The sequence below is a fragment of the Macaca fascicularis genome, chromosome 11 (genome assembly GCF_037993035.2).
Source record: "Macaca fascicularis isolate 582-1 chromosome 11, T2T-MFA8v1.1".
NCBI classification, from domain to species: Eukaryota; Metazoa; Chordata; class Mammalia; order Primates; family Cercopithecidae; genus Macaca; species Macaca fascicularis.
Genome location: NC_088385.1, coordinates 8,274,228 through 8,283,806, shown reverse-complemented (window position 1 = coordinate 8,283,806; position 9,579 = coordinate 8,274,228). Strand labels below are relative to the sequence as shown.

Here is a 9,579-nt window from a genome sequence, read left to right as displayed (position 1 = left end):
AAATGGTGAATCAGGAGTGTCAAATGCATTTATTTTGCATAACTCTCTAAACAGTTTCCGCCAAGGACTGTCAGTGTTCTCCATAGTATTAGAAGTAGAGTCTTTGGCATTTTGGGGTCTAATCATATTAGGCATCCAACTCCAGAAACCTAAAACAAACAAAGAACTCCATCCTTAATATTCTGTTCCTCTAGAACCACTTCTAGAGTGCAATCACTTGCACCGGAGAGGCGGTGGTTGCAGTACCAAAATCTGTATTAGTAAGTGTTCTCTAGAGGGATAGAACTAACAGGGTGTGTGTGTGTATGATTTTATTAACTTACACAATCACAATGTCCCACAACAGGCTGTCTGCAAGCTGAGGAGCAAGGAGAGCCAGCCCAAGTCCCAAAACTGAAGAACTTGGAGTCTGATGTTTGAGGGCAGGAAGCATCCAGCTCAGGAGAAAGATGTAGGCTGGGAGGCTAGGCTTGTCTCTCCTTTTCATTTTCTGCCTGCTTTATATTTGCTCGAAGCTGATTAGATTTTGCCCACAAGATTAGGGGTGTATCTGCCTTCCCCAGCCCTCTGACTCAAATGTTAATCTCTTTTGGCAACACCTACACAGACACATACAGGATTAATACTTTTGTACCCTTCAATCCAATCAAGTTGACACTCAATATTAACCATCAAAATCTCTTTTAGGACTTTGTAGGAACTTAAATCTGGTAACAACTTTGTACCTGAGTGCCTGAAGAGCAGTATGGGAAGCACTTGCATTTAAACACATTCTTCAAAAGTGGCATATTTTCAATGATTTTTAAAAAGATAGTAACTTGATAGTTGCCAAAACTATGGCTAAAAAGGCCACAGAGGGCCGGGCGCTGTGGCTCACGCCTGTAATCCCAGCACTTTGGGAGATGAGGTGGGTGGATCGTCTGAGGTCAGGGGTTCAAAACAAGCCTGGCCAATATGGTGAAACCCAGTCTCTACTAAAAATACAAAAATTAGCCAGGTGTGGTGGCATGCGCCTGTAATCCCACCTACTGGGAGGCTGAGGCAGGAGAATCGCTTGCACTGGGGAGGCGGTGGTTGCAGTGAGCCGAGATCATGCCACTGCACTTCAGCCTGGGGGAGACTCCATCTCAAAAAAAAAAAAAAACCGCAGAGAAAGCAGTGTGAAACACTTAACACCAGCCAACATTCTGTTATAAGTCAACTAGAAACATAGCCTAGAAAATTGAGGCTGAAATGGAATTTATTGGAAGCGTTTTGGGTAACCAGAAATACAGGGAGGCTGGAGGAAGCTAGGACGATGGAGCCAGCTTCAAGGGTCCGGAGAGAGAGCCACTGCCACCACTTCCGGAATGGTTGCTATGCTGGCCCTACCGGATTCAGGATCCGGCAGAGGCGGGGCAGGGGTGGGGGTGGGGGAGAAGGCGGGGCTTGTGCCGGTCTCGCTCCACGCCTCTCTCTGGTGGTTAACCAGGGCTTTAGGAACCGAGCAGCACGGAAGGAGGCTTGGAGGCCGGCTAGGGGAGGCCTTTGCTTATGTCTGACGTCACCATCCATTCTGGTAGAGGTGAGGACGCCAACAGTCGCGGAGAAACACCCTTCTCGTTCCTTTCAGCTTGCGCGCACCATGGCGGCCCCGGCCCAGCAGCCTACTCAGCCTGGCGGCGAGAAGAGAAAGGCAAGCTCAGTATGTGCTGGCCAAGCGAACTCCGCCGCGACTCTGGTGGGCCTCGGCAGCTGGAGCACGGGCTACAGGGCATCCTCATCATCTGCAGAATGAATGAGTGCAAGTGCGTGGAGGCCTACAGCCTGCTCAGCGACTAAGACGACAACATGTAGGGGCCAGAAAAGGTACCGGTCTTGGGTGGGCGGGCGGCGGGCAGACCTTGGGGTAGGGGCGGAGGGAAGGCTGGAGGGCCGGCTGCGGGCGAAGGCTTACGCGCCTTGTGTCTCTGGCCTGAAGCTTGTAGGGGCGCGGCCTCGCCTGCGTTTCCACACCTACCCCTGGCGCTCGCAGACTCCGGGGGGATCGGTTTTGTGCTTGAAGTACTTTAACATTTTCTTTCCATCATTAATCACAGTAGCTCCCACTTACTTTTTAAATTTAATTTCATTTATTTTATTTCATTTTATTTTATTTATTTTATTTTTGAGACAGAGTCTCGCTCTGTTGCCCAGGCCGGAGGATATCATAGCTCAGGGCAACCTTGACTTCCCGGGCTCAAGCGATCCTCCTCCCTCACCCTCCATAGTAGCTGGGACCACAGGTGTGCGCCACCACTCTTGCCTGATTTTTGTATTTTTGTAGATAGGTGGTCTCACTATGTTGCCCAGGCTGGTCTCAAATCCTAGACTCAGGCGATCCTCCCGCTTCTGCCTCCCAAAGTGCTGGCATTACAGGCGTGAGCCGCTCTCCCGGCCTAGCTCCTGCTTCTTGATTGTTCATTGAGTGCCAGGCGGTGTGCTGAAGCTCCTTTAGAAACACACTTCTCACGACAGCTTTGTGAAGTTGCCAGTAATAATGTGTTTGCCTGCAGCAATAATATCTCTGAAATAATACGTTTAGTACTAATGCTAGTTATTGCACTTAAGATACATTTTAGGCCGGACACAGTGGCTCACACCTGTAATCCCAGCGCTTTGGGAGGCCGAGGCGGGTGGATCATTTGAGGTCAGGCGTTCAAGACCAACCTGGCCAACATGGTGAAACCCCGTCCCTACCAAAAATACAAAAATTAGCTGGCTAGTTTATAGGCGCGCACCTGTAATCCCAGCTATTAGGGAGGCTGAGGCAGGAGAATCACTTGAGCCTGGCGGGGCGGAGATTGCAGTGAGCCGAGATTGCATCATTGCACTCCAGCCTGGGCCACAAGAGCGAGACTCTGTCTCAAAGAAAAAAGAAAGTAAAAACTTGTTTACCAATAACACCTAAAGTCTCATTGTTATTAAGACTTTAATTGGGCCGGTCTCAATGGAAATCAGATTATTGGCTTATCTGACCACTACACACATGCACAGTGAGGGACTAAATGAAGAAGGGTAATACAGAGGGAATTTGAATTCAAGGCTTATCCTTTACTAGCTCGGGAACTCGAACATGGGCACATTACTTGATGCTGCTGAGCTTGATAAAAAAGAATACTTTTAAGATTGGCTAGAGAGTTCCTTATATACATAAAGTGCATAGTGGTATAAAGTTTCTGTAAATGTGTATAATTATTACTGTGCCTGATGGGGAATCCCACTGGGCACGGGGGGACAGAAAACTGAGCAACAGGTACATGTCCTGTCTACACTGATACTTTGAGCAAATTCTGTTGTTTTGTTTTGTTTTGTTTTTGGAAACATGTTGGGAGCAAGCCCCCAAAAATCCGGCCATAAACTGGCCCCAAAACTGGCCATAAATAAAATCTCTGCAGCACTGTAACATGTCCATAATGGCCCTAACGCCCAAGCTGGAAGGTTGTGGGTTTACGGGAATGAGGGCAAGGACCTGGTCCACCAAGGGTGGAAAACCACTTAAAGGCATTCTTAAGCCACAACAAAAGCATGAGCGATCTGTGTCTTAAGGGCATGTTCCTGTTGCAATTAATTCAGCCCATCCCTTCGTTTCCCATAAGGGATACTTTTAGTTAATATCTATAGAAACAATGCTAATGACTGGTTTGCTGTTAATAAATATGTGGGTAAATCTCTGTTCAGGGCTCCCCACTTCACACCTCTATATTTCTGTGTGTGAGTCTTTAATTCCTCTAGCGCCGCTGGGTTAGGGTCTCCCCAGCCGAGCTGGTCTTGGCAGAAATGGTCTTGCTCTGTCATCCAAGCTGGGGGCTGGAGTGCAGTGGCTTGATTTTGCAACCTTCACCTCCTGGGCTGAAGCCGTCCTTCTGCCTCAGCCCCCGAGTAGCTGCAACTACAGCGTGTGCCACCACACGCTCAGCTAATTCTTTGTAGAGACAGGTTCTCAGGCCATGTTGCACAGGATGGTCTCAAATTCCTAGGCTCAAGAGATCCGCCCACCTCTGCCTCCCAAAGTACTGGGATTACAGGCCTGAGCCACCATGCCTGGCCAAAATTATTGAACAATATATTTCTGTGCCTTGTTCCTAAGTAGAACAAGAGTAAGAGTTTTTAATTCCACAAGTATTTGGTCTAATCTCACTAAAAGGACAGTGTCGTGTCAGGCACAGAGATATCTGGTGAAGGCGTTACTCTTAGTTAGAAAAATGAGTAGGTAGATTCATTTAAAATGTATTATGAGAATTTCTTCTTCTGTCAACTTATGTCATTGCCAGTAAATATTCATTTTAGAGTTCAAGCTTTTTTTTTGCGGGGGGGACGCAGTCTCACTCTGTGGCCCAGTCTGGAGTGCTGTGACGTGATCTCAGCTCACTGCAACCTCCGCCTCCTGGGTTCAAGCAATTCTCCTGCCTCAGCCTCCCAGGTAGCTGGGATTACAGGCGCCTGCCCTCACACCTGGCTAATTTTGTGAGAAAGTGGTGCATCATATTCCCCAGGATATGTACAAAACCAAGAAGAAGAAGACTTCAGTTATTCTATGAATGTTAACCCATCTCAGGCACTTTATTAGAAGATATGAAAACATGTGCAGAAACATGGCTGGAACCCTGGTTTAAAGCTCCAAACAAAGGGACATTTCAGATTGTGTACAAATCTCAAAATAACAGTCACATGAATAGAGAAGATGTTATCAAAGAATTGGCAGGTATGGTTTTCCGTAGGCGTTTAGTGATTTTCCATAGACGTTCAATGGTAAACACTTGTTCTTGGGTTTTTTTTGTTTTTTTTTTTTTTGAGACAGAGTCTCGCTCTGTCCCCCAGGCTGGAGTGCAGTGGCGCGATTTCGACTCACTGCAAGCTCCACCTCCCGGGTTCACGCCATTCTCCTGCCTCAGCCTCCCGAGTAGCTGGTTCTACAGGCGCCCACCACCACACCTGGCTAATTTTTTTTTTGCATTTTTAGTGGAGACGGGGTTTCACTGTGTTAGCCAGGATGGTCTCGATCTCCTGACCTCATGATCTGCTTGCCTTGGCCTCCCAAAGTGCTGGGATTACAGGTGTGAGCCACCACACCTGGCCACTTGTTCTTGTTTTTAAGGACTTTTTCTTTTTAAACATTTAAGGCTTACATTTTTGAGTGTAGGACAAATATATTAAAATGTTCTTAAAATAATATTAAATCTAACTGATTTCAATTTGTTGGATATGAGATTTGCTGGTAGTTGGATAAAATCTTTAACTGAGAATTGAATTTTCTTTGGAGAAAAGTACTTTATTAAATGTCTTAGGGTTTCATTTGTATTTATTTATTGCAAGGGTTCAGAGTATTTGAAGTCCACTTAGAAGAATGGATTAGTATATATCTTGTTTTAATGAGAAACAGGGATGAAAGATTTTTTGTATCTATCAAACTTAATGGTATCCTCCTCAGCTACATGGTTTTCTGTTCTTATTACAGGAATAGCGGGCACCCTTAACTCAGAAAATAAAGTACATCTCACCAATCCACAGTACACAGTGGTAGTAGAAATCATCAAAGCTGTGTGTTGCCCGAGTGTTCTGAAAGATTACATGTTTGGAAAATACAATCTCCAGGAGGTGGTGAAGAGCCCTAAGGATCCATCAAAATTTAACCCAAAGCAGGGAAATGGGAAAGAAGCTAAATCAGAATCTGTTGACAAATCAGATCAAAAGAACCCAGCAGAAGGAAAAAACAACCAGCAGGTCATACCAGAGAATAACGAGGAGCTGGGGCAGACAAAACCGATGTCTGATCCACAGCTGGTAAATGAGGGCGGAGCCAAACCTGAACTTGCAAGTCAAGTCACAGAAGGACCCAAATCAAATGGAAATGACCTCTCCTAGGAAGTCATTTGGTGTTGGAGGTGGGTTTCTCAACTGGGGTTCTACAAGATGTTGCTGGGGTTCCACCTAAAATTGTGACTAAAAATACTGGTTTTTATTTGTGTGCTGCATAATGCTGTTCTCACAGTAGCGAACAATGATTTTGTAGCCTATTAACAGTTGTGTGAGGGATCTTTCCGCCCCATATGGTAGTATGTATAGTCAGACCCATATGCTACTTTTGCACAGAGAGGAGGATGGGAGGAGGGGGACGTTGGCCTCTCCTAGGCTCCTCTTCTGCGGTGCCAGCTGACTTCTGGGAGTAAACTGACTGTGAAGTAGAAAATCAGAGGGAAATTTTCATTCTAAGGAAGGAGTTTTTACATGCCACAGCTCAGCTTTCCTCCTGCCACTTTGTTGTAAACATTGCAAAAATGTGGATCATGTAAGTTAGAAGTGAATTGTTTAGTGAAGTTTGTGAACTATTGTGATTTTCTTGTTTGGTTATGTCTGTTTTTATATTTTATTAACATTTGTGTGTAACAAGCTGACAGTCCATTGCTACAATTTTGGAAGGCAAGATGTGAGAAAGAAGAGGCCTGTTTTAGGTGTTTTAGGCATAGAGCTACAGACATTTCTGATAAGGTTGGTGATGAAGAATTTCAGTCTTCTGAGGATACTTCAGTATACGAGTGCAACAAGGGACACAAAGAAATTCTCTTTATTATGTCTTTATAAAGAAAGCTACTTCTCAAGCGTTCTATATGGACGTGGTCCAAGCTGTCCTATCCCATTGTGCATTTTCTGTGGCATGAATCTTACAAAACTGCAGTTGTAACTATAAATCACAGCCACTTGACCAGAAAGAGTATTTATTATTTTAAATGGCTTTTGGAACATCAAAACAGTAAGGCTTTTGTTCAAAAATCACATTCAGTCAAAAGGTTTAGGAAGCAAATTATTTTGTAGCAGAACTTAGAAAAGAAAAATTTGCATGGTTGGTGAGAATCTAATAATAAAATTAAAATGCTGGGGCATGATGTAGTACAAAATTGAAAAGACTTTATTCTCAATAAGTTGAATTACTGAAGATATCTCATATGATGCTAAAAAGGTTTTGTGTCATTAACTGAAAAGCAGCAGCTTCTCTATCCAGGTTGATGAGTCAACGGGTTTCACTAGTATTTGTCATGTTGTAGCATTTGTAAGATTTATAAATGATGAAATTCAAAGAAAACTTTCTCTATTGCTAGGAGCCTCCCGAGACAAAGGCCAATCTATAATGTTGTGTCATCCTATCTTATAACCAGAGTCTGTCATCGGTACTCCTGGTGCCCCGTTGGTGATTGTCTCCATGATAAGTTTGCCTCATTAACAATGACAAAAAAATCCTGACGTTGACGTTATAACACTGCTTTCTTCACAGAGATGCTGTTATCAAAAACTTGGAGATACAGCGAAGTTCTGAATAATACTTACCTGTATCAACGACCCATTTATTTAAAAATATTTTTTTAAAAACCCAAAACAAAAACCTGGACAAACAGCACACAAATCTGCACCATACACATCCAGTGGCTTTATTAGAGGAAGAGCTCTGTACAGGATATTTGAGTTCAAAGGTGAATTGCCAGAGTACTTACAAGAAAACAGTAAGCCAGCTTTTGCTGAGTGCTGTGCTTTAAAAATGAAGAATGGCTATAGAAACTAGCCCGTGTAGCAGATATTTTTCGTCACATGAACAAATGAACAAGTTTTTAAAAGGTTCTGGAGAAAAAAACTTTTTTCCTCCTCAAGTGACAAGAGTCTTAGTTCTAAAAGGAAACTGACTTGCCACCTTGCCAGAGGAACTCTTGAAATGTTTTTGCAGCCACTTGGACTTCAGAATGAAGGGTACAACTCTCAAATCTTGCTGTATAACCCACCTGGAGGAACCACAAAATCAAATTAAATAGAATTTTCTCTCCTTTTCCCAGCGCTAGTGTATGACCGGATGAGGAAAGCTTTGTCTAAATTTGCTCAGCCTGAAATTTTGTCTCTGAAGGAAGAGAGTGAACTCAGCCCTAGTCAGACAGTTCTAGGTTTCTGTGAAATAGGAGTTTCTTCAACTTAAAGCTAACACTCACATACCATGAGGGTTCCCTGCAGGGGTTTCCTGAATTTGAAAGCTTTTTCAAGGACTATTCCGGTAACACAATTGAAAAAGGCTAGAAGAGACAGACACCAACAGAGTCTGTGAAGTAAACTGTCCAGATTAAGAATATTGAGGGGCTGTAAAGTTAGCTTATGGAAATGGACTTATTCTTAAATTTTAAAAAGTAGCAAAAAAGGTTAGGCTTCCCACACAGGTGGCTATGTTTATTTAATGGCTAGTGAACATAGGAATAAATTTGTACCCTCCTAGCTAGTGCTTTTGCTTGGTAAACCAGACTAGAAAGATTTGAGAGGGGCAAAGAGAATAGGCAGGACCTTCCTTCCATAGCTTTAGATTTTTAGAGTGTTAACTCTTAATAATGTTGTAGTTACCTTGAAAGGATTGATAAGAGGATTATTAAAAGTGTTTAGGTAAATAGGGAGGATAGGATTTTGGTGCCTTCTTCAGTAGACTTGCTCTAAGACAAAGATTCTTTTGATAGTACAAGACCAAAGGACTCAGAATAAAATTGGCCGTTTGCCTACAGAACATACAGCTCTGTGGAACTGAGTTGTTTTCACTTTGTGAAAGCTGCTACTCTGTGAAAAGATTTTGATTTTATAGTTTATTTTTAATTGGCTTTTATATTTATTTGTATTTGGTAAGGCTCGGTTGTTATACAAGCTGTTCTTTCCCAGCTATAAAATCCTCATTGAAAGACTTGTTTTCAGGTTTATCAACTATTTATTTTTACTGACATTTGAGCATGTTATTTGGTAAATGATGAGATTCCAGGGTAGGAATCGAGTGCCTTTTTGCCCCCCTTTAGTTTTTTCTTTCAAAAAATTATGTCAGTTTAAAAAAAAAAACTGTAGTCTTGTGGTTTAGAAAATTTGCTTTGCTTTATAGAGGAAAGAATGTTAAGCTTTGTATTTTAATATGTGTTTCTCTAAGGTTAAACATAGTTTTCAAATGTTATTTTTACTTGTATTTTGCTTTTGGTATGGCCAAATATCAAGCTTGTTTTTCATAGTTTCTGATATTTTTAGAAAAATAAAAGTAAATTTGTTCCCTAAAGATTAGTATTCTGTACTTTTTCTTTCTTTCAGCCTCTTAGTAAATCTCTTGCTTTGTGTATATATATACACACATACACATTCAGATGTATATATATGTATATAGATGTACATATGTGTATATATACATTCAGATATATATATACAGATATAGCTCAGTATTGCAGTTAATGCAGATATATCTATATATAATATACATAGGTATATATACACACGTATATATATGTCTATATATACAGTATACGTGTATATATACAGATACATGTGTACTGTATATGTATATGTATCTGTATACACATGTATACTGTATACACAGTACATATATACTGTATATATAGATATATATACATTCAGATATTTTACAGTTAATTTGCTTCAAAATGAGGCACAAAAATACAGTACTTAATTTCATTAAGCTCACTAATTTTTTAATTATTTATACTCCTTATTTTAATGTCTTGAAGTTTGGTCTCATAAAGATGTTAAGCAGAAGAAATTGTCTTGAAC

General features: G+C 41.9%; 1 long non-coding RNA gene and 1 pseudogene across 1 annotated transcript in view; both read left to right on the top strand.

The window, feature by feature from the left end:
- Positions 1–1,435: 1,435 nt before the first annotated feature.
- LOC141408018 (uncharacterized) overlaps positions 1,436–9,579 on the top strand; it is a 75,154-nt gene continuing 67,010 nt past the window's right edge. The window contains exon 1 of the long non-coding RNA XR_012419951.1: positions 1,436–1,848. This is a non-coding gene — a long non-coding RNA (uncharacterized lncRNA). The remainder of the gene's footprint in view (positions 1,849–9,579) is intronic.
- On the top strand, positions 4,491–6,103 carry LOC135964409 (THUMP domain-containing protein 1-like; annotated as a pseudogene).